The sequence below is a fragment of the Macrobrachium nipponense genome, chromosome 17, assembly GCF_015104395.2.
Source record: "Macrobrachium nipponense isolate FS-2020 chromosome 17, ASM1510439v2, whole genome shotgun sequence".
Taxonomy (NCBI): Eukaryota; Metazoa; Arthropoda; class Malacostraca; order Decapoda; family Palaemonidae; genus Macrobrachium; species Macrobrachium nipponense.
Genome location: NC_087210.1, coordinates 15,634,342 through 15,661,390, shown reverse-complemented (window position 1 = coordinate 15,661,390; position 27,049 = coordinate 15,634,342). Strand labels below are relative to the sequence as shown.

Below are 27,049 nucleotides of genomic sequence, written 5' to 3'. Positions count from 1 at the left end.
GCTATACATTATAGTCTATTCTATTCTATCACTATATTTTTATCTCTATACTATATATATATTATATATATAATATATCATACATTATATATTATAATCTATTATTTATATTATATATAATATAGATCTATATATCTCTATTATATAACCATATATTATATATATTATCTATTCTTCCATTATAATTATATCTCAATTCATATCCCCTATATCTATATATCCTCTACTATAATAATATATACAACCTAGATTATACTTATTCGATATATTCTATATATATATCTATCAATATACTATACATCTATATATACCATATTACTATAATCTATTCTCCCCTAAATACCACTATCTATTCTATCTTCGATTCTCTCTCTCTCTCTATCTAATTCACTCTCTCTAAATATCTATAAATATATTATTATCTATATCTATCTTATCCCCTAGCTCTCTCTATATCCTTATCTAATAACTCTATGTATTACGCATACTCTCCATATCTCCTATCACTCATTATATATATCTATATATCGTCTTATATACTCTCCTACGCTTATATCTACCTCTATTCCCTCTCTCTTCATCTCTCTCTATCTCTCCTATCTACATTTATATCGCTTCTCACTATTCTCCTTTCTCTTATATATGTGTGTGTGTTTATATATTATATATATATTTATGTTATGATATATATATATATATATATATATATCTATAATATATATGCTATATATATAACATGTATATATATATATATCTATATATATATATATATCTATATATATATATATACTATATATATATATATATATATATATATATATATATATATATATATATATATATATATTATTATATATACACATATATATATATATACAAGGCTATTACATTTAAAGGAGCAGAACTTGAATAAACAAAACGATTAATCAATTATACCGATATATATCATATATATATATATATATATTATATATATACATATATATATATATATATATATATACAAGGCTATTACATTTAAACGAGCAGAACTTGAATAAACAAAACGATTAATCAATTATACCGATATATATATATATATATATCTATATATATATATATATATATATATATTATATATATATATATATATATATATATATATACGAAAGTAAAGAAAGAATTCCCGTTAAGTGCAAAATGCAACAGAAGAATTTATTGAACAGCGACTGCATGGTGATGGTAGTCCATTAAAGATATGGAATATTCTTCTCTGGTGACATGTAGCAATCACTATCTCTCTCTCTCTTATGGTGCAACGGCCAAGTTACACGTACAGCATAAGGGGAGCGACCAATCCACGACCCCACAACCATTTGCTAACTACCAGTTCCCAAACTTTTAATAGACTTCATGCACAGGTGGAAATAACAAACGCGCACAAACGTACGCACAGAATAAGAGAGAGAGAGATGGAGAATAAAAAAAAAAAATCTGTTATTTAAAGCATCATTGTACTGAAATAGAAAAAGATGTCAATTAACTGCAGTAGGTAATGGCTTTACATAAAACAAAACCTGTCTGAGACCTATTTCCTGACCCTATAAGTTTTCGTTCAGCAACAACTTAAAGACTAAACAAAATGAACAAAGCTAGAATGGATCAGAAAGATCTACAACAGACATTAAAGGAATTATTTGCCAGTATTCTGCTTTCAGTAGCGTTATTTCCAATTATTCCGGAATGGAACAGATTATCGGTGTTTGCAAAGTTATTGAAATCTTCAACATACTACAGTAAGTAGTTTAGAATAGACTCTTCCGTTAAAAAAAATTCAGTAAATCTTTGGTAAATATTAACGATCGGATATATAATTTTTGCTACGATAATGACACCTTACACAATTTTCCCTTTACCGGTACCATTTGGTGCAAAAATAGTCAACAGTTTGTATCAGTTTATTGTACAGAAAACTAACATCATCCATAAGACGACAAATTCTACTACATTCTCATATTTTAGCCCCTCAAAGAGTTGTTAACACAGGAGAAAGTAATGAGTGAGAGCATGCTTTAGATACTGGTGTTGTTACTTTTCTCTATTCATCTGTTTCCCTAAAACTAAAATACCCTTTTTTTCCCTTCCTGATGCCTTATTGTAGAAGAGCTATTACATTTGGGTGGCAGTGTATAAACCAAAGCCGAACCATCAACGATGTCATCTGCCTCTGGCTTTTGGTCGAGAAGTGAGATGCGTTTCTCAAGTATGGAGGTGAGTTGGGATATCTGACAGCTGTAAATCTCTACCCTCACTCTAGGAAGCAGGAAACAACTGGTTCAATCTAAACTTGCCATTAAGAGCTCTTGACTATGGCCGAGGGGCTATTCGTTTACTACCTTAATCTGATATGCTCAGTGATGTATGGGATACAAATAGGTTCGGTCACCCTACATCTAACTCGACTACTCATCCAATGCCACTTAAATCCCGTATGATCTATACATCATCTAGGTCAGTACATGAACAAGCAAAGTAGAACCCCACTTACCCTAGGCTTGGCTCTCCCGTGCTGGCACCTCCTGTCAATTCAGGCATGGCTGTCTAACTAGATCTACCAACTGTATATATGCTTTCTGCAAGCTAATTGATATGGGGCTATTAGACAGCATTTTTTACTCTAAACTACTAAACTACACAGTAGTGAAGTCACCAATGTGACCGGCTGTCCGCTGACATTCACTCTTTTCAACTAAAATTAAAAATAAAACCGCCACCTAAATTATGTATAACTTGCAAACTATTATATTGAACAGGAAGACATTTTGCAATGTCTGCTGAATCATGAGGCAGCCATATTGGATGCTATCTTTCTTTATCGTGCTACACGAAATCTTTGACATAGATATATATTACTTTTATTTGGTGACCCTGCCTAAAATGTGTATAACCAAATCAATTGCATAAAAACATGACCAGAGGCACACAAGTCCCAAGTAAAAACTTTGACTAGCAGCCATCTTGAAAAATGGCAGTCATTTTGGAATTTCGAGTAGGAACCCAGTAATTTTCAAAAAGTATTATATGGAGAAGATATGAACTACCAAGTTTCATTCTTGTCTCATTAGCTGAAGTATTTTAGTGAAATGATTTATCTGCTGGACTAGTAATTTTTAAAAACAGGTCATGGTAAACAATATCTGGGATATATAATCAACTCCCCCAAAGATACTTTAATAGGTGTGTTCCACTTAAGAAAAAATACAATTTTGACTTTCAAAAAGATCAGTCACCTTGAAAGGTAGATAATGGTAAAAAATATTTAGTCAAACTATCACCAACCTCAGCAATATAATGCCTGCGAAGTTTCTTCAAAACCAACCAGAATTTAAACTGAACTGCTACCTTAAATAATGGGTAAAGGTAAAAACAAGAAACATATCACCCTTAACCACATATGCACCAACCTTCACCAAAGCAGGAAGTAAAAAGTTGAAATATAAAATTCTAGCCTTTGGTTGATCATTGATATGCAAAGAAAGGTTAAAGTAAAACTATTTTGCAGGTACAATCACTAACTCTAGTCACCAATTTGTGTACTGCAAATGTAGGCCTATGTACAAATATAACAGAAAAATTACTCAGATGTAAAGGTACCAACCATTCAACCTTCGTCCGAACATAGAAAAGTACGAGGTTGGGTGACCATTGCATAAAAATGGCATAAAATATAACTAACGGTGAAATTTACTTCACCAATGACAAAACGCCAGGTAGATCACTTACCAAATTTCAAATGATTTGCCGCAGGAGTGCTTGTGATAACTTTTATATGGGTTAAACTTAGAAAAAATGGAAAAGATATTAGAACACGATATGTAAATGCACTGGAACAGTGATATTAATGTACCGGACATAATGTTTGTTTATATTTTAATAATGCACTGCAAAGAAACATCATTGTTCATTTTTAAATGTGCTTCAGCAAGAAAATGAATGAATGTTAGTCATTGCCTGTTTAAACTGGATTCATGAATCTCAAGGAAAAAAAAATGCAATGACTTTAATTTTAAGAACGGTACTTCACCCACTGCACCCATAACCTAACCTAACCTAAGCTTGGCTACTTTAAATCAAAATTAAAAGGCTAACAATTCAAGATTTGTGGTTTAACCTAACCACAGCTCTCCTTACCAACCCTAGGGCGCTGGATCCTTATCTAACGAAGGGGGCTTTGTCTATCCTGGACCCCACATAACCTAAACTATAGCAATGTTAATTAAATACAAAACTTACAACCTAACCTATCTTTGGGTGCTGGATCCTTACCTCTCTATTTCCCCACCTAACCTAACCTGGGGTCATAAACTAAAATAGCTGTATCTCACCTAACCTAACTTAAGGTGCCTAGTCTTTACACGAACCCCCTAACCCCCACCACAACTGACATAACCTAGGTTGTCAGGTCCTTCGTTATTTAGAATTTTTGATGTTACTTCAAAAACCTTCAAAATGCATTCAAAATGATATTGTTATGATACAATAAAGTTTTATGCATACTTACCTGCAGGTATATATATAGCTGTATTTTCTGAAGTCCGACAGAATTTAACAAACTTCCGACACACGCAAGTGGTCGGACCAAGGTGGTTTAGTACCCATTCCCGCCGCTGGGAGCGGGTATCAGGAACCATTCCCATTTTCTATTCATAGTTTTTTTTATTTCCACTGTCCCCTGAGGGGATGTGGGTGGGTACTTGAAATATATATATATCTGCCAGTTAAGTATGAACAAACTTTATTGTATCATAACAATATCATTTTGCTCATGACTTACCTGTCTATATATATATAGTTGAACCCCACCGTTGGAGGTGGGAAGGGACAGAATAGAAGGATTTTGGGACACAAATGCATGCAGATGATTTACATCTTGGTTCCACCTGTTAGCATAGCCGACTTCGTGATTACTGTCACCCAAGTCTGCTTCTGCTTTACTAGAGTTGCCAGCGAGGTAGAGACCTATAAAGCTGGTGCACGTCCAGCATGATCTGTCCAACGGGGGCGTGACCACAATGTGACTAGACCATATTGACCTATACCATGAGGCTAAGAAGTAAAATAAATATATATATATATATATCTACAACCACCTGACCAACCTAGCCAAAGTTAATGTGTGTTAACTAAGGCTTCAGAGTTAAGAAGTCGCCGTTGTCAGCGACTCCACAACTAAATTAAGAGCTCTTCCTAACCATTTTCTACAGGATAGGATGAGTAGTACTTCTTGCCCCCAAGATTGTGTCTGCAGACACGTATGGCCCTAGCGAGCAGCAGATCTCATATGCCATCTTCACATCTCGCAGGGAGTGTGAAGTGAACCCAGAGTTGCTTCGCTAAAACATGGTACTCAGGATGTTGCTGAGTGCCATGCTCTGTTGAAATGCTTCCGAGGCCGCGCCCTCACCTCGTGAGCATTCAGATAAAAAGCTTTCAATCTTTGTGCAAACACAATGAAGGAGCATTTTTTGAAAGAACTCCTTAACCCTAAAACCAGGGTGTACTTCGATATGGGCAAGTCTGGTCTTTTTCGAACACTGCAGATTGCCCGACTGACTTCGACTTTCTTGATTTTAAGTAAATAAAACTTGAGAGACCTGACAGGGCACAGGACTCTCTCTGGCTCCTGCCCACTAACTTGTGCCATCCTTGCTTCCAAGATCCTGGCCCAAGGACAAAAAGGGTTTCCATTCTTAGGCCATAACGAAAGGCTTAGAGAGCACACCCTCTTGTGTTCTCTAAAGCCAAAACTTGTGACGATGGCTTAAAATCTCACTAACCCTCTTTGTCGTATCTAGGGTGGTTTAGAAGAAGGCCTTCCTGATCACATACAAGAAGTTAACAGGCAGGAGAGGTTCGAATGCTTTGACATCAAGAACTTCAGACTACGTCTAAGTTCCATATTGAAAGCTTCGATCCGGAAATGCACAGTCTGTACTAAAGTCAGGTGAACGACCAGTTGACCAGTCAGACGAATCAAGGACAGCAAGGCTGTACCCTGAAGACCAAAAGGCACTATTCTTAGCTGAAGGATGAGTGTCTGGACTGCCTGGGCGATTCAATCTAAGCAAACCTTGGGGGTGTATCACGCAACCCAACGTCGTCCGCAATCGACTTCGTCAATAAGAAACTCAGGGCTACTATATGTCGCCTGATCTCGCACGAGTGTCTGACTCCGAGAAAACAGGCGAGGCAAAAAGTAGATGGTGAGCTAGAATCGAGATTCCACAGACCTCAATGATAGTGAAGGTCTTTGTTGTTTGACAGATGTAAATCTGTCAAACAACATTCTCTGTTGTCTGTTCGCACTGGCAGAATTTTCAAAACTCTCGGCAACCGCTAGACCACTGGTAGTTCAGGTGATCTCCCCCACGTTCCCGTGGCGCTGGTACTTGGAACTATTCCGTTTTCCTCAGATTTTCTCTGAACCCTGTCTCCTGAGGGGAGGAGGGTGGGAATTTAATTATATATACCTGCCAGGTAAGTATGCATAAAACTTTATTGTATCATAACAATATCATTTTTATGCATGACACTTACCTGGCAGGTATATATATAGCTGATTGACACATTTGGAGGTGGGTCACAGACAGCAACATCGTCATAATTCAAAAATTAACTAATTTTTAAAATTATTTATTAAGTTCCTTACCTGCTAAGGTAGCTGACTTCGTAGGTCCTGCCTCTTAGCCTGCTAAACCTTAGTAGCTCTCAACTAGGATGTGACCTGTTTGTTGAGAAAGCTAATAACAAGGGTCTGACAACTGGACGGGACCAATTTGTTGACAGGAAACCCTAGCCCTCTCTTACCAGGGGCATTCATGCTAGGATAAGTTAGACCACCTGAACCACACACAAAGCTAACGTAACACATTACACTTCACATACTGAAGAGGAAATAACCCTCTCAGACAACCATAAAAAGAACACCACTTAATTAAAATACCTAGCATGTTAGTAATCTATCGTTGCTGCCGTCGATCGAGACGATTCGTACGGACTTTTGCAATCCTGTAACGAACCTCTAGATGATCGTTACATTCTACGCCTGTTGTTATAATAGGCTCTTTCTCGTAAACTCGAGCAGGGACCGAGAGAAAGATACTTCTTAAGATATGAGAGAGCTGTGGAATATCAGAGTTGATGTGGACCACTGGTTCCAAAAACTCGTTTCGAGGACTGGAGGGACGACCGAATTGCATTTACTTCTTTCAGATTAAGATCCAGGACATCTGAAACACTATCCAGATGTCCGGCACCTTCTTTCTATCATGACGCACTGAGAGATGTTCAGAATAATTCCTAGATCTTGAATAATATTTCAGTTTCCCGGTTAGGAAAAACTGTGGTCTGAATTGCAGTCTATTCGAAACAAACTTCTTCAGGAAGGAAATGGTCCCCAGCAAGCTCATCCATTCCCTCCCCGAGTATGCTTACTTCCCTATAAGGCTGCGCTTTGCCTAAGCAGGAGAGCATATAAAAGTGCAATGTTGAGGTAGACTCGTAGTTCTACTACCGTGCGGTAACGAGCCCCGAAAGGATTAAGAGATAACTCTGTTGAACATAGTAAGGCAAAACTAATGCAACGTTTATTCATTCACGTAAGAAATCCCCTCAATCTTAGGCTAAAGTCCGTGATTGTAGGACAGAGATACAGTTAGTCAGTCAATCCCGCGGGAGAGACGTAACCGCCAGCACAGAGATACGGTTAGTCAGTCAATCCCGCAGGAGAGAGAGACGTAACCTACAGCGCATGACAGCGCACGATCTGTTACTGGCTCGGTTGGAACTTGGACAGTCAGACACAGCAGCAGCCAGCAGCTTACGAACGTCGTCTCTTAACTTTATGTCTGGGTTGCCAGCCCTACCCTATTCTACGAAGAAATAGGTCCGTTATTTTTTTTGAACAAAAAGAGACTCTCAAGCTGGTATATTTAAGCGAAACAGAAAACGCTAAATATATAGATGCGTTTGTGTCGTCAGAACACTACCATACAACGGTAAAAGATAAATCGGAAACTCCTGGAAGGCTGCAGGGAGTGACGATTAAATGTCCTTAAAATAGTAGACAATAGACCTCTCGGTTGCCATCCGAAGAGGTAACTACAGCAAGCGTGTATGACTTGAACCAACCAGTAGTAAAATAACGCAAGGCAAAAAATTTTATTATATCACAAAGTTTGTTCATACTTACCTGGCAGACATATATATAGCTGAATTCGGAAATACAGCTACATACATATCTGACAGGCAAGTTTCATGAACAAAACTTAGAGAATCGAAGCAGACAGCTCAAGCTTCTTAAGATACTGGACATAAGCGTTCATTGACGTAGTCTACAAGTCTATTTCTTGTACGAGTCTGCGAATGAGGAAGGAGAGCTCTTCCGAACCTTGTCCTTATTCGCTTACGCAATATCAAGTTAATGAGATGTTTCGTCAATGAGAAACCTAACCCATTAACGTACAGAGAGATATTTTGTCAATGAGGGGAGACCCACTTACTTGACAAACGATAGTATATTGTCAATGGGGGAAAGTCACTGAATTGACAAAACGTAATCCAGGAAGTCGAGCCTTTTTATTTTTTTCGATTCTCGTCTCAAACAAGGAAGGGACAAGAATCCTGTTAAGAGACTGGGCTTACGGTAGGTAGAACGACGATGCTCAATCGGCATGGAAGTCTCAACTAGAAACTAACAAAATCTATCATCTGAAAAACCCTTTCAGATGGTCTAAAAGCTTTAAATTTATTGGCAGTATGGCAAAGGAAGTCCTGTCTTGCGCTTTCCTGAAGAGCGTCCTTTTGATGAGTGCCTTTGCAAGAATCCTACTGAACGTTGCCGAAAATCCTGACGTTCAGGACGTCGAGCCTTTACATAACCCGTAACTGTCTTATCTCAAAGTCTTGACTGAGGTAGAGAAAACGAGATCTTCCCTTGAGCTTCCTTAACTCCATCCACTTTGCGAAAAGCAATATAATATTGACAGAGACCTCTGAATTCACGAAACCCGAGTTCTTGCTGGGTTTCGAAGACGAAGTTCTGTTCACTTTCTTGAGGCTCAAATCTTAAACAAGAGCTTGAAGAGTTCAACAGAAACGTTCTGGTGCGCGCTCGCGTCCACTGGGAGGACGCGCGTTTGGTGCGGCGCTCGGCGTCTGGCGAGGACGCTCGGCGTCCTGGTGGCGCGCTGGCGTCCACTGGCGAGGAACGGCTCGGCGTCCTGGTGCGCGCTCGGCGGCCACTGGCGAGGACGCTCGGCGTCACTGGTGAAGTGCGTCCATCCGAGCGTCCTGTTCAAGCCGATCGTCCAAATAAGCGTGCAGAAAAGCGTCACGCTCCTGACAGGCGTCAAAACAAGCGAGAGAAACTGCCTTCTTTTTCCTATTTCTTGTGGAAAGAAGTACACGTGATCAGGCAACTTTCGCCTTCTTACTTCTCACTGAAACACATAACGAGGGAGAATGGACGTGAAGCGTCCTCTTCTATAAAGCTTCTTAGAGGGCGCGAGTCCTTCCGAGAGCTCCAACCTTGTGCGGGGAGGACGCCTCGGAGGACGAGAAGCAATCCTTCAGGATTCGTGCCGTGTGCACGACTTTGGCAGTCTGGGGATTTTCATCAGAACTGCCGAGGCACGCCAGATCGGTGGGGTTCCCTGTAACCCTCCTTCGGCTTTCGACATGCCCTCTCCCTTGGTTCTGGGAGTTCGACAGAGGTCTAGACCTAGAGGCGTTATAAGGCCGATCTGACGCACCCTCCACTACACAAGGGGCACTGTCACTGCACTTAGCCACTTCACTATTGCTCTCTAAAGCAAACACTTTCGATTCTAAGTTACGAATCGAAATAGTATAAGAGAAAGGGCAATAACCTCTACAGACAGTCTGTTTTAGGGCCCGAAGGCAACATTACAGGGTTAGGCGTAACAAAAACAGAAGTAGAACTCTTCACAACAATGAAGGAGAGCGATTACCTCTCGCAGACATAGTCATAACCCGTAGGCCCTAGGCCCATATACAGCGTTAGGCAAAATAAAGTCTACCCGGGACAGGTTAGCAGTATCACTACCCTGACTTTCGTAATTGATTAATTGCGTACATACTAAACAAACTTTTTCCTTACTGGAATTAGACACGTTAACTGATTAATTGCGTACATACGATCATACTTTTTCCTTACGGAAATAGACATGTTTACTGATTAATTGCGCCCCCCAAGTGCGGAACTACCGAAGCTTTCGGTAGCCACACCCTATCTTTGCAGACAACACCCTCTGAAACTAGCCTAACTAGATTCAGATATCTTATGCAAAAATGAATCAAATTCAAATCAATTTAAGATAGCGTATGCCTAGCCACAAATCCAAGTAAATAAATTAAAAGACAATTGAGGATACTTAGCGGCAAATGAAGTTTCCAAAAATCCTAAGCCGGAGGTACTGAAAACAGGTGTTTTCAGTACCGGCGACAGAAAATTTATGAATAGAAAATGGGAATGGTTCCTGATACCCGCCTCCCAGCGGCGGGAATGGGTACTAACCACCTGGCCGACCACTGCATGTGTCGGAAGTTTTTTTAAATTCTGTCGGACTTCAGAAAATACAGCTATATATATACCTGCCAGGTAAGTGTCATGCATAAAATTATGGTTTACCATGAAAATTGACACCTCAGGTGTGTCAATTAATATCTCTCTTAATAGAAAAAAAAGGTATTTCTACAGAAGCAGTCTGCACGGACGGCAACGAACGTAACCGCGGATACGACATCCACTAGGATTGGGCGTCCAATGTATTTCGCCGTGTTTAGGCTAGTACTGGCCCCTGGGGGGTTGATTACAGTCGTTACGAATAAATATTACTTAAAATTCTTGTTCAGTAGGTAAAACTGCATAGAAAAACCGCAACTGCCATAACCTAGGTCACCGCGAATAAGTACCCTAGTCTACCGTTTGAGATGTGAAATGCGGATATTTTGGCTTTGAATTCCGATCTGGGTAAATTTTATTACGTTCTTTCGCAAATTGCACTGCTGGTTCGCTCCATTGAAAGAAACGGGAGCAATTACTGCCCGTTAGTGCAAATGTGTTTTTTTAAAGTCTTGTTTATGGGTATTATTTCATTTATGGACATTAATAATGTAGCGTATTTTAACTTAGTTCACCTATGTTAACCCTTAAAATCGCCGACTGGACGTAGTTTTAACGTCGACATTTTTTTGTCTCTCGGGTGCCGACTGGACGTATTTTTTAACGTCGACATACAAAAGTTTTTTAAAAATTCGCGGAAAAATACTTTTAGGCCTACCAGCCGAAAACTCTTGAATCACGCGCCTTGGGGGATGCTGGGAGTTCACGGATCAAGGTGTTGTTTTGTTTACAATCGTTACGCAGGCGCGCAAGCGCGAATTTCTTTCTTGCCGCACTAAAAAGTATCTGTGACACATCTCTGAAATTATTTTCATCACTTTGACATAATTTTTGTAGCCATTTTAAATTAGCCGTTACATAGAGTATTATATATGAAAATGTGCGCATTTTTATGTAGAATACAACAAAAAAAAATACTCATGATTGTAGCTTTTATCAGTTTTAAGATATTTTCATAAAATAACGATAAGTGCCAAAATTTCAACCTTCGGTCAACTTTGACTCTACCGAAATGGTCGAAAAACGCAATTGTAAGCTAAAACTCTTATATTTTAGTAATATTCAATCATTTAACTTAATTTTGCAAACTAATTGGAAGTCTCTAGCACAATATTTCGATTTATGGTGAATTTATGAAAAAACTTTTTCCTTACGTCCGCGCGGTAACTCTTCCGAAAATAATCATACATGCGATTGTGGTAATGTTTGCACCATTTTAAATTAGCCGTTACATAAAGTTTTATATATGAAAATGTGCGCAATTTCATGCACAATACAACTAAAACAAAAAACAATCCATGGTTGTAGCTTTTATCAATTTTGAAATATTTTTATATAAAAAATGATAAGTGACAAATTTCAACCTTCGGTCAATTTTGACCTCTACCGAAATGGTCGACAAAACGCAAATTGTAAGCTAAAACGCCTATATTCTAGTAATATTCAAGCATTTACCTTCATTTTGCAACAAATTGGAAGTCTCTAGCACAATATTTCGATTTATGGTGAATTTATGAAAAAATAACATTTTCTTTACGTCCGCGCGGGTGGTAACTCTTCCGAAAAAATCATACGTGCGATTGTGGTAATGTTTGCACCATTTTAAATTAGCCGTTACATAACGTTTTATATATGAAAATGTGCGCAATTTCATGTATAATACAACAATAATAGTTTGAAGGTTGTAGCTATTCTCATTTTCGAAATATTTGCATATAAATCACGATAAATAGAAAAAAAAACCACGTTCGGTCAAATTTGACTCTACCGAAATGGTCGAAAAACGCAATTGTAAGATAAAAACTCTTACAGTATAGTAATTTATTCAGTCATTTATCTTCATCGTGAAACAAATTCGAAGTCTCTAGCACAATATTTAAATTTATGGTGAATTTTAAAAAAAACTTTCCTTCCCTCCGCGTGCGGATTCTCCACCACAAATCTCCGAAATGCGTAAGTCCCATTCTCGGAATATTTGCTCCGTTTCATATTAGGCATTTCATAGAGTTTTATATATGAAAATGTGCGCAATTTCATGTAGAATAAACGAAAATATTTGAAAGTTGTAGCTTTTCTTATTTCTGAAATAATTGCATATAAAAAAATATATAAATAAAAAATTCGACATTCGGTCAACTTTAGCTCGTCAATATGGTCGAAAACTGCATTTGTAAGCTAATATTCTTACAGTATAGTAATATTCAATCATTTGTCTTCATTCTGAAACATATTGGAAGTCTCTAGGACATATTTAGATTTTATGGTGAATTTTTGAAAAAAAATATGTATTTACGTCAGCGCGTTACGAATTCATGCATTATTTTGTGATAATATTTTTCTCTGTGTTGCTTTTATCGTTTTACAATGTGTTATATATCAAAATGATTGCAATTTAGTGCACATTACAACGAAAAAAAAGTAACTTGTTACCTTCAACCGTTTTGCGCACAGCGCGATTTGAATACAATTATATATGAAATTTCGTTTTTGCGCTATCATATATCGCATTATTTATATATGATAATGATAATTTTTTCATTTCTGATGGTTGCATACTAAACTTCAAGCAATGACAAAAAAAGGAGCCATAAATGAACTCTTAATCTTGAAAACTAAGCGCGCTGTGATTTTTTGAAAAAAATATTTTCTTTTTTCCGCTTACGCGCTCACTCTCAAACCCCTCCGGCATACGGGAGTCATTTTTTATTTACCGCTCCGGCGTTTAAGGTTAAGGAAGTGATAACAAAACACTTCTTCTCAATACATTATTGTCGCTAATGCATACTTACAGAGAAAAAAAAAAATTAAGTTTTTACCTCGAATTTTTCCTAAGTCGGGAGAGGTGTTTCCTCTACGGTAATGTTTTACTTTTAATGAGCCCTCTAACTTACTTTCTTACGCAAACAAAAGCAGTTCCAGTTACTCATTATTGGCTGACAGGTGTGACATCGTTATGACGTCATGGGTTTCATAACCAATTACGAACGACTTTAGTCGAAAACTAAGTTTCACTAGCATTTCAGCGGAGTAAAAAAGTTACCTGTCTAGTGTCCACTGGTATCCTTGTTTGACTGAATACTCGAATAATGAAGCGAAAACGGCATTTTGTCTTCCTGTACCTATGGCAGAGGCAGTGGCTGGCCCTTCTGGCATTAATTTTGACAGACCTTCGATTTCCTACCGATTGTTTGCAGTGCAATGTGGTCGTCGGGTACCTGGCCACTTCCTACTTTAAGTTGCATGTCAGGGAACCTTGCAACGGCTTCACGTTTTCCTCAAAGCAGCAGCACATCTTTATCAACCAACAGTTTAAGGTAAGCTTCATTAATTTATAGAGTATATTATAATGGTGGTAGTATAACGATGTATACAGCAGTAACATCACTTTGGATTTGGTTTGATGGATGTTAGGTAGTGCCTCAAGGGGGGGTCGCAGCTTAAGGCCCCCCCGAGGCCTAGGTAGGGGTACAGGGCCCTTGTATTTAGGTAAGGTTAGGTGGTTGTATTAGGTTCGGTAGTGCCCCGAAAATCACTGTGGCCTTAAGGGGGGGTCGCAGGGGGGGCGGAGCCCCCCCGCTAGGCCTAGGTAGGGGTACAGGGCCCTAGGTAAGGTTAGGTGGTTGTATTAGGTTCGGTAGTGTCCCGAAAATCACTGTGGCCTTAAGGGGGGGTCGCAGCGGGGGCGGAGCCCCCCCCCCCCCCGCTAGGCTAGGTAGGTAGGGGTCAGGGCCCTAGGTAAGGTTAGGTGGTTGTATTAGGTTCGGTAGTGCCCCGAAAATCACTTTTCTCCTCCTCCCCCCACCCAAAAACCCCGCTTCCCACTGGGATCCCCCATAATTGAAGTAGTAGGTTTATGCTTAGATTTTTGTGTGTAAGAGTAACTCTTAGTTTCTTTTTTATTCATTTCCTCATGTTTCTATGCGATGTGCAACACCAATCTGGTCGTTTTTCGCCGTTAATACTTGAAAAACGGGTGCGGCCTTCTCCTGGACATTTACCGTTTTCTGGAAAAACTCGTTTTTTTAACTCCAGTTACATAGTAAATCTCTAAATCGGATGGTTTGCAGTCAAAATAAATGTTAAATCCGTTGGAACTACATTATTTCTGATGCAACAAATATATTTTTATCCCAGTTTTCCCATAATGGTTGAAACTGTAATTTTACCTGTTTATGTTTACGAAAATTAAATTTTTTTGTATATTTTTTACGTGCATCCCCATATTACACATGAACTGGTAGGTATTGAGCCAGAAGGGGACGGTAGCCGCTAATACCTAGCCTAAATGGCAAACCAGATTTTCACTTCCTGCCTTATAAAATTATTTGCATAATGAATATCTGATGATGTGTTAGTCATTCGCTGCAAAGGTAAACCCCTCTTACCTCTCGAGACGCTACGGCACTGGAATGACAACTTCGTTGCCTAGACTATAGTGTTAGAAGTATTTTTTCACTTGAATGTAGCAGGTGTTGAAGGTTGACTAAATTGGATATCCACTTTAACGGAGCTGTCCTTAGGTAGCCATAGATGCCCCTCATAAATCAGGTAATTCAAAGCTTCAAACCACGACTGTATTGCGGAAAATCTGTCACTGCACACATTAATGACTAGTCGTTTCACAGTGCAGCCGTCCATGTTCCACCTTCCTTGGTGCCGAGAACTAAATGAGCATGATCCGTGTGACAGACTGACAGTTCTTTCCGATCAGCGAAGTAGTTCCTGTATCATTATTTACGGTTGCAATGACCATTTTTCTTGAATTAAGTGTACACTATATCCTTATATTTACAGTTTCTTTTAATATTGCTATTTTCATATCAGTACTGCATGTATTATTGATATAAAAACATGCCAACTCGTTCCCCATAATATTTCTAGTATTCATCCGCTGGGTGAGAGTCTGCTGCATTTCGATAGTAAAATGTCGGCACCACTATCAAACGCGCTTCTTAATTAAACCTGCTGTATAATCAACAATAATTTATCATCATGCACTTCATTACGGCTCATCGAAACAGACTGCAATGGAACTGTGGTGTTTGCATTATCATAACGTGAAACAGAATCGAGAGTTGATGAACCACTTGTCACTTGAGTGAGCGACTTGACTGAATTTCATTCACCACCTGAGCGGAGGATCTCAGTGGCTATTGAGGGTAATGTCATTCATTGCTTTTTGCCATTAATTTGCGATGCCTCTTTTAGCTGTTAGCATGGGCGTTATCTGCGGGAGGACATGTCCCCCACTTTTTCCCTCCAAGTTTTATATAACAGATGCTGGAAATGAGGTTATTGATATTGACTGACAAATACTGATAAATCAGTCATCATCTTTCCTTAATAGCATCCATTTATTCATATTTATAAGCTATTAAAATACACCAAATCATGATTATTTCTGCAAAGGCGCACTTCGCTCGCCAATATTAACCAGAATAATTTTCAGAATGTCACAACCCCCGCCCATCCCCACCCTCCCTACTATTAGAGACCAGATGACGGCCTGGCTGTTCGAAACAGTTGGCCAACATTTACCAAATGATCTAATGCATCACCAGTTCGCTATATTTTTTGTTCTCTGCAGTAACGTTATTTTTCGTTCTGCGACTCACTCGTCTTATGCTACAGAGATATAAATACACACATATGAATTTTATTCCTTACAAAAACGATCATTTGTTTATATTCACAAATATTAAGTGGAAAATATTGTTTAGTATCAATTCTCTATACCCCAGGAATAACTTACTCTCGAGGGGAATTGTTGATAAGTTCTTAGTCATCAATATGATGGTGACGTAACCACGTAAAAGGAAAAGGATATAAGATAATTATCGTAATTCTTTATATTTACTTCCATTCATAAACACATTCGAAAGTCAAGAGTTGGAAAATGAATGGAAAAGTGCGGTCGTATTAGCAACTTCCCAGACCCTCTCCTTTGCTCTCTTACAGACACTGCATCACTCTAGAGGGGAAATTTGCGTCTCGATCTCATCCCCCAACCAGCGCTCAGACCGCCATTTAGCAGATGGCAGCACATATTATGCGTCTGAAGCTGACTTATTGAGAGAGAGAGCCGTTCGAGCGTGAATTATGAGATGATTTCTGCGTGGAAGGGTTAACGTAGATTAGCGATTGTACGTGAGGGTGAACTTGGAACGATTAATGGCTATCGAATATGTTTTCTGGTGAGTTAGATGTGCGGTTAGCAGCCGTAGGAGGGAATTTAGAGCCCAAGCATGTTGGGGGGGGGGGGGGTATGGGTACTACTTTCTAGGGGACCGGCAGTCTGGGAGGCCCGTGACAGCAGCTTATTTATTTTAACTTTTCTTTTTAGTGAATAAACAAAATCGAAGGATGCTCAACGGAAGTGGGTAGGGGCGGATGCTCCTGCAACAATTAACTTAATTGAACAGGATGGCGGAAACCTTATAGACATTATCATGATCTTGTGATCAGTGCAGCATGACAAAAACTGCGCAATACATTAGGAAGCAGCGGGGCATGAAAGTGTGATGTTTAGGTAATGAGGAGTATATTAATGATACTACACTAGTGAAGTTTTGATTCATACTTGGACTATATACAGGCTGCTCTATGAGCAGGAACCCGTGCTGTCATAAGGCCAGCTTAATCAAAATCAACAAACACTTGGACTGGGCACACGCACAAAAAGGCAGCTCGCGCAGGGTTTGAGGAGATAAGTGTTTTCCTCGCTTTCCATCACTAACAGTTATGGTCTGTTTCAAATTTGTTATTAATTTCAATTGGTTATTTTTACGCAGTATTTTTATTGTTTCTTTTTGGGACATATCGCCATAAATAGAATAATTCAGCTTTAAGATCAGACTGACTAAGTATCCTGACAGGAAATCTAACTTAATACTGGGCAGAGAAGAATATCAGTGAATGTCTTTTTCTTCATAATTATGCGAAGTTTAATTAATAATAATTGGTATATATATATTTTATAATCTACTTATGTAAAATATTTAAAATAAAATATTAAAAAAGTTCGATACACTTCATTACTAAAATAATTGTAGTAGTAAAATAAAGGCTTTTGCAAAATCGAATTTGTCACTATTGAAAGGCAATTTATCATGGAGTATCATTTTATGGTAGAGTGTAAAAATATCTGTGCTTGATTATCCCACAATTCAAAAATAACAAAAATTAAATCTTCTAATGTTAATATGAAGTAAATTAAGGGCAGACCATTATATCTTTGAAGCTTATGAAATAACAGCGCATTTCATCATGAAAACTTACTTTACACAGACATTTCCCAAAGAACTATTGCTAAGTGCAAATAAGACAGATCAAGAACTTTTGTGCTTCGGTTAAGTTTTAATAGAGCAATATGAAATTCCGTTTTATAAAGTATGATTACTTTTATTTCTTAAACGTCAAAAATGAATAAATTTTGTTTTGGTGTATATGAGATAATAGCAAGAAAGATTTTTTTTTTCGTGCAGAGAGGAGCAAAAATCGCATTCACATTCTTCATCATCTTTTGAATGAAGAGATAAAGCGTTCTCCCTCGTCATGGAAGACATCTTTTTGAGCTTTATGTTAATGACGTGCGCTGCGGGAGGTTGAAAAGACTGAAAAGAATGCGTTACACATTCTCTTTCATTGTGTCTTCTCTTTCACACGCCCTTCTCTCTCTCTCTCTCTCTCTCTCTCTCTCTCTCTCTCTCTCTCTCTCCCCCAACCTTAGTTTACCTTGATGTATGATGGTAGCATAGTTAAAATCCATCGCGCGGGAACTGTATTTTGAGTTGGTAACCCGACGAGGGAGAAGATGAATTACTAGGATGTCGAAGTAAAACACGAAAATACTAAGAACAGTAGTTTTTGCTTAATGAGGAAAAATGTGCTATAGGGGCCACGATTATTTTTGGACGATTTTAATAGTCTATATATATATATATATATATATATATATATATATATGTGTGTGTGTGTGTGTGTGTGTGTGTGTGTGTGTATGTGTGTGTGTGTGTGGTAATCTTCAATAAATTTGGTTTCATGTTAAGGTTCTCCTTGTTTATTCCATTTCCCAATTACTCACATCAGGCGTCCAAATAGTTCATTTATAGTAATTCGATTTAGCATTCTCATTACTAATATTTCTTCTCATCTAATGTGATCACGGCGTTTTCCGTTCATGTTGTTGTAGTTACTAGTATGCCGTTGGTATTTTCCACCGCAGACCAAGAGATCAAGCATCTAACTATGACAAGGTAACAAAATATTTGTAATTTATCTAAGTATTATTCCTTGGACGTTTTCATAAATTTTCAAAACTAGAATGCTGTAAGCGTGGCTGATAAGTGGAAATAGTTAACTTTTATGTTTAAAGCAAATATAACGTCCATAACGTCCAATGTTAGGTAATAAAGTAGGTACATACATAATACAAGGGGAAGTAAAAGTCTGAAGAACTGATTAAACTTGTAAATTTCCGAGCGCAAGGAAATTTATACCCGAATGGTATAAATGTAGTATGCGTAGGTTGCAGACGTGTATGGTTCACATAAGTAACGTTGTTGGCAGAAGTGTGTTTATGTGGCTTTGGTATTTGAAGAGAATGCTAGAGGAGAAAATGACGAAAACGAACAGTAAATTATACTAAATATATTTCTATGATTCAAAAGAAAATAGTTTCCTTTGACAAATGTTATTGGGAAGGTTCAATACAGTTTTAGTTAGTATAGCCATAACAAACAATGAAGGCAAGTTTTTCGTGAAGGTCTCTGCATTATCAAAGATGGCTTAGCCATTGTTGTGTATTAATTCTTTCAGGGGCCATTTCCTGTGTGAATTGAATTAAACTGAATAAAGAATTTAGGCCAAAGACCAAGCACTAGGACCTGCGAGGTCATTCAGCGCTAAACCAAAATTGACAGTAAAAGCTTTAAAGGTGTAACAGAAGGAAAACCTCACAGCTGCACTATGAATCAAGTGTTAGAAAAGGCCGGAGAGTAAGACGGAAGAAAGTGAGTATGAAAGGAGGTACAATAAAAGGAACAAAAGGGGTGCAGCTAGGGGCCGAGGGCACGCTGCAAGAACATTAACTAACGCCTACCGTATGAGGTGCACTGACGACACTACCCGCCTACGGGAGTCCTGTAAGAAGAAATCATGATTCTGTCTACTTATCTGACTCATCCACACGCACTTGTCTCCGTCTCCAACCGGAATCCGCAATACTTCACATTTGCTTGAATGTTATCGATGTCATAAAATCGTCGGTCTATGTTCGAGTCCTTTCACATGGATCCTCAAAATTACCTGGTCCATAAGGAAAATCGAGGCATCAGCACTTCCTTAATGGATATTTTAGAATTTGCGTTCATATGCGGCATTGTGTTTGAATGAGTGAGTCCGCCGGACTTAGTTCTAATTTTGTCAGCCCTATTTTGGGAATACCAGGACCTCTTAACTCTCAAGGTGAGAGAGAGAGCCTTATCTCACTCCAAAAGTTGATTATCATCTTAATGGAGTTCGAAGTCATGCTTTAGACCCCCGATAAATAAACCCTCGGGCATCGAGATCTTCCAGACTGAGCTCTCCTTTGAAGTAGGTTTCTGGGAACACAAGTCAATATTGAGCAGATGCTTCTTGGGTCACGGTGGGAAAGGGGGGAAGGGAAGGAAACACAGGTTGGGGAAAATCCTAGAAGCAGAATAAAGTTAGGGAATAGGAGATAGTAAAGTTGCGATATATTGAGGGTTAAGAATCAGTAAAGAAACAGATAAAACCCTCAGAAAATAAAATCTTTGGTTAGAAATATTTTAATTTCCATGGTATAACAACCAAAATATTCAACATTAACAGACGATGACCGAGAGGGCACTCTTTTCAGTATTTGAAGAATATATATATATATATATATATATATATATATATATATATATATATATATATATATATATATATTGCTGATTCCCTTTCCCGACTGCCGGAGGTACATCCACCCCAAGAATACTCCAAACCTTGTTAGTACTTATTCCGATATACCCGACTGCGCAATTACTGCCTGAATGTAAAAAGCATAAACGGAAAACCAAAGATAAAAAACAACCTCAGAGAAAAGAAGCTTCAGATATCCTAAAATACAGCTGACAGAAAGTCCAGCTCGGCGGACAGACAATACTTATTGCATTCCATTTTGTGGTATTTCTTCTTCTCGAGGTGATTCTGAGAAGTCTCTCTCTCTCTCTCTCTCTCTCTCCTCATCTCTCTCTCTCTCTATCTCTCTCTCTCTCTCTAAAATAATAAGAAAAAAATACTGGAGAGTCATATTGAATGATGTTTCGCTTTCCTTCTTCTCGTACGTATTTATTTACGACCTCTCTGTTTCTGTCTTTCACTCTCTGCAAAATATTGCATGGAATGGTATTAGATTTATGTTGACAAAAATATGCTTTTCTTTCTTTACGATTCCAAAGTTGAGAGTTGTGTTGCAAAAATGGAAAGATAAGATAAAGAAAGTTGTGGAGAAAGAGTGTTTCTTATCAGTTTTGACATTTACATGTTTTGAATTATCACTTCTATTACAAGATATTTCCATATCACGTTTCTTTATGTTGTTATGATATTCTTCTAATTAATTTCTTGGAATGTTACCAGATTTAATACACTTCCAAATACTTATTTAGATTGCTCTTCTCGGGTATTTTTCTATTATTACTGTTCCCGGGGTTTAAAAAGAGCCATCTATTTCTGATACGCATCTCAAACATTTCTGAAATTCATGTATGCCTGAATTCTATATAGAACTCTTCCGCCCATACTACAGGATGCATGTATCAACATTCAAGTAAATCACGTGACAAATTTTATAATAGCCAAGCTTAAAAACGATGGAAAGGATAATAGGGTACTTACCAAAGATGAAAGATACGATCAGAATATGAACTTCATCTGTGTATCAGAAAATAAAGACATAAAATATGAACAGTATCTCAAACGGCACAAACAATTTGCCCGTTAATTTCCGCTCAAGAGTGATCCAGGTGAGAGATTACCAAGCAGACTGTAACAGTTTTAACTATCTGTTTGAACGTTTGTTACCAGTCTTGATGCCCTCAAGCAACGGGTTTACATTAAAAATAATTAATGAGAAATCGGATTCATCTTTTTAGGAAATCTGCAATTGCCACAGAGTCAAGAGTAATAAATAAGCATACAACGACTGTATATGCTGCAGGTCACCGCCAAAAAGGAGCGCTCGACCCACCCTACCTTATGACTGCAAAAAGAAAAAAAATAATAATAATAAGTACAGTGACGACCTGTTCAGTACAGGACAGGTCTTATTTAATCATGCTTACCTTTCTCGACTCACCACATGAAAAGGGATATAATGAGAATCTAAAACCTAAAGCCGAGTTTTCTGAAGATTAGCAGAAATTCGATCTCTCAAAAGTACATTGCATCTCAGGGTGGTTTAACTATTAGTGCTCAAATGATAGGTATTTTTTACACCTGCATTCGTTTAATGTCTTTCTCATCAGGCCCCCCACCCACTTCCCGTAATTATCGCTTCATTTACCTCGATGGTACCCTTGAATAAACAGAGCCTTAATAACAGTTATTATGGGAATAATGTAACGTTTACCTTCCATGCTCTGACAAATTTATATCTCTCTCTCTCTGATAAGGCTTGATGATAAGTAATTTAGACCATTCTCCAGCGGCACCTTAATTTCCTGTGATTGATGTGCTTCCCTGAGTTAAACGATTAATACGTTTACGTCTGAACTTCGCAGAAAGAAAATACAGTGTCTCTTTTACACTCCTTAATTTTTCTTATTTATTGGCCTTTGTTCTGACAGTTTATATCACTTCATTTAAGGACTTAAGATTGACGAGTGTTTAGGTGAAAAAAGCAGACAAATGCCGGAAGCAATCAGTCAAGGCTCCGATATTAATGAGTTGTTTGGAACACTTTGGTCGGCAACCTGAGTCTAAGTTCGGGAGTGGAGACATCATAAAACTAGACTTCATAAAACTAGAATGCAATAATAAATTTATATCCAACTACGGTAACAATAGTTTCAGTACAATCTAAAAAACATATTGAATGAGATATATATATATATATATATATTATATATTTTAATTATATATATAAATATCATTATATAATATAATCTATATTATATATATTATTATATAATATTATATATATATATAAATAGATATATTGTATATATATATATATAATACAGTAATTAATATATAGTATATATATATATCTTACGAGATAGAGTCTCGTATTTCATTTGGTAAGCGTTTAGCCATAGCAGAAGGCGAACTGGTAACACCTTGCCCCTCCCCTCTCTCTCTCTCTCTCTCTCTCTCTCCATTTCATTAGGTCATCAACTCAGAGTCGGAACTACAAAAATATATGTTTATTCAAAGTAAAGTACTAATTGAATAATTCAGATTCTTACAGGATAATTAATAGAATGGTAAATCATAGTTCAATTAACCTAGATAACACCCCCCCCCCCCCCAATAAATATCAGTCTTAATCAGTAATAGTCAAACACCAATTATCTCCTCTCCAAAATATAGTCCCTCCTCCACACAGGACACAGTCCCTCTCACTAGGACACTTAGTCCCCTCCACTAGATCCGCCCATCTCCAGCTAGAATCTCCAAGCACTTAATAAAGAAACATTGCAGAGCTATCCAGGCTCTTTCTCCCCAAGGCAGCCGTCTCCATTGTTCTGGCTAATACATGCCATTAAGAATGGACATAGCTCGTACACGTACACATGAATTCACACTCTTCGTCCACACCCTCATAACTGGTTGCAGCTAGTTTTCAAAGGCACCTTCTGGAACTACAGAACGATCGTTGACCCGCTTAGTAAGCATCTTAATGTCACGCCACCCAAAAAAGTTATCAGCATTCTTAAGCTGAGGTGTCTTGTGACTTGGACTCTGTCTCCATGGAAGTTAAAAATGATGAGCCTGTACATTCACCCTCTTTATATATATATATATATATATATATATATATATATATATATATATATATATTATACATGTATATATATATATATATATATATCATATATATATATCTATATATATATATATATATATATATATATATAGATATATATAGATATATATATATATATATATATATATATATATATATATATATATATATATATAGATATATATATATAGATATATATATATATATATATATATATATATATATATATATATATATATAGATATATATATATATATATATATATATATATATATATATATATATATATATCTATATATATATACATGTATATATATATATCTATATATATATATATATATATATATATATATATATATATCTATATATATATATATATATATATATATATATATATATATATATATATATATATATATATCTATATATATAGATATATATATATATATATATAATATATATATATATATATATATATATCTATCTATATATATATATATATATATATATATATATATATATATAGATAGATATATATATATATATATATATATATATATATATATATATATATATATACACACACACACACACATATATATGATATATATTATATATATATATATAATTAAATCGTCAAAATATTCATTGCCTTTCACGCAAAGTGGCGCCAAGGGCTGTCGTGAAATTCCACAGCTCATATCCTTCATGTGCCTCCACTTACTCAGATTTCCACTTATCTGCAGCCTCCTATAGTTCTCATCCAAGTAGGTCTGGATTGTCCCATTTTTCTGGTGCTCGCAGGACACCAGACAATACTGTCATGAACTATCTAGGGATGGTACAAAGACATCTCCCATTCATCATTATCTCATGGTGAATTGGACAATGTGTGTCATTTTAAGGTTTTGCCCGTAGGCATTACTAAAGGTTCTTTGTAGTGTGTGTCCCTTCGGCCCGAGTTGCAACAACCCATTTCATTAGTTTTACTGTACCTCCATTCATATTATATTTCTTTCATCTTGCTATCCAACCCCTCCTAACAATTATTTCAAAGTGTAACTACGAGGTTTTCCTCCTGTTACACCTTTAAAAAACATACCTACTCTCAATTTCCTTCATCGCGCTGAATGACCTCATAGGTCCCAGTGCTTGGCCTTTGGCCTAAATTCCATAATCCATTCCATTCCATTTAAGGTTTTGGATGGGGGAAGAAGGGGAGTCCAATAAATCAGTTTTTTTTTTTTTTTTTTTTTTTTTTACAATATCATGTTATATTCGTTACTTCTCAGGCTTATATGGAGTGCTAATTCGTAAAGGTAGATTTCTTTAGATCATAGCAACCACTCGTTTCCACTCAGGGTCTCTCTAACTTATGTAATTTCATATAGTTTTCACTGAAAATATCCTAGATTTTGTTGGTGGGTGCTTAATTACCTGTCTTCCATGTCTCCAACAACACCTGCCCCCCTCGTAGTGATTTAACCGAAAATATATATATAATTTTTTTTTTTTCAAATTTTTTTTTTTTCAAATTTGCCATTTCGATAATTTACATTTTGCTAGCTGCCTTATTCAATGCGTGCATAATTCACCGGTTTCTTCCAGATCCCTACTCTTAGTTCACTTGATACCATTAATCAAAAACAAGCTAAAGGATGCAGCTGACCCTGGCAACTACCGGCCAATTGCAATCACAACGATCGCATCGAAGATACTTGAGTCTGTTCTTCTAGTGAGACTTCTCCCCTTTCTACACACTACTGACAACCAGTTCGGGTTTAAAGCAAACCATTCAACCGACACCTGCATCTACATACTGAAAGAATTGCTGAACTACTACCTATCATCAGCATCTCCTGTTTTCCTGTGTTTCGTAGATGTGAGAAAAGCATTTGACAGAGTAAACTACCTGAAGCTCTTCCTGAAGCTGCATAAAAGGGGCACACCCCTATATCTAATTGGCATTTTACATCGCTGGTTCTCCACACAGCAATTCTGTGTCAAATGGGGTAACGTATTATCGTACACCTTCGGCTCCCTAAACGGGCTTCGGCAAGGGGGCATTCTCTCTCCATACCTGTTTAATACGTACACAGATGCCTTGAATGTCAAACTGAACTCTTTCCCAATCGGATGCACTGTCAATCAAACAACTATAAACAACCTCTGTTACGCCGACGATATGGTTCTGATTTCCCCATCAGTGCATGGCCTCCAACGACTCATCGACACTTGCCGCCAATATGCAGAGGAATTTGATATAATCTACAACGAAACCAAGACCCAGTGCATGTCGCTGCTCCCGAGATCGCTTAAGCATATTGCAGAACCACAAATTTTCCTCGGAAACCATCGGCTGGAATTTGTGCGCGAATTACCGTATTTGGGTCACATTATTACCGACGAACCTAAAAAAGATACGGCAGACATTGAACAGAGGCGTCGTAAACTATGTGCAACTGGCAACATGATTGCAAGGAGGTTTGCCTTCTGCCACCGAGACGTGAAACTGCTACTCTTCCGCTCGTACTGCTACAGTATCTATGGGTGTTCCCTCTGGACGAACTATACCCGAGAGACCATGAGACGTATCACTGTTGTGCACAATGACATTCTGAGACGCCTCACAAACACTCCACGCTACCACTCCGCCACACAGATGTTCTTAGAAAACCACCTGGACAATTTAAAAATCATTGTAAGGCGAACAATGTCCAGCCTGGTAACTCGAGTGAGAAACAGCGGCAACTCGCTCATACAAAGCATCCTAAGGAGTGAAGCAAGAAGAAGATCTAAATTGTGGGAAAGATGGGAAAATCAGGCCTTTGTCCCCTAAAGGACTTAATCTCTGTATTAGCAAGATGTCATCTGCAGATTTTGTCATTATTATATTTATTGCTGATATTTTATTTTTTCATTATTACTGTGATTACTATCAAGTTAAAGTTTTTTTTTTTATACATTCAATTTATGTATTTAGCCCTCTGGACCTGACTACTGTAACCACCTAAGGTCTTTAGTTGAAATTTAAGTTATATTATCTGTGCACTAACTGTTATAACTCTCAATGCATTTTTTTTCTCACCAATATTATTACTATTACCAGCATTATGATTACTATCTTTTATGCTACCTCAGCTATTTTGTGGATAAGTGCCGATTACTCATTTTTCCTATCATGTTGACTCATATATCTAGATTGTGTATGTTACTGTGTATTTTGTGTATTCATTGTATATGGCCCTGAACCGAAATAAAGGATATTCATATTATTATTATTATTATTATTATTATTATTATTATTATTATTATTATTATTATTATTA

The 27,049-nt window shown here is 37.3% G+C and overlaps 1 long non-coding RNA gene across 3 annotated transcripts in view; it reads right to left on the bottom strand.

Annotated features, from left to right (window-relative positions):
* LOC135196012 (uncharacterized) overlaps positions 1–27,049 on the bottom strand; it is a 324,883-nt gene that overhangs the window by 155,556 nt on the left and 142,278 nt on the right. For 2 of the 3 annotated variants that reach the window (XR_010310271.1, XR_010310270.1), the window contains exon 1: positions 15,070–15,191. The exons of the other annotated variant lie outside the window; for it this stretch is intronic. This is a non-coding gene — a long non-coding RNA (uncharacterized LOC135196012). Of the gene's footprint in view, positions 1–15,069; positions 15,192–27,049 lie in introns of those variants that run through there. 3 annotated transcript variants of the gene reach the window in all.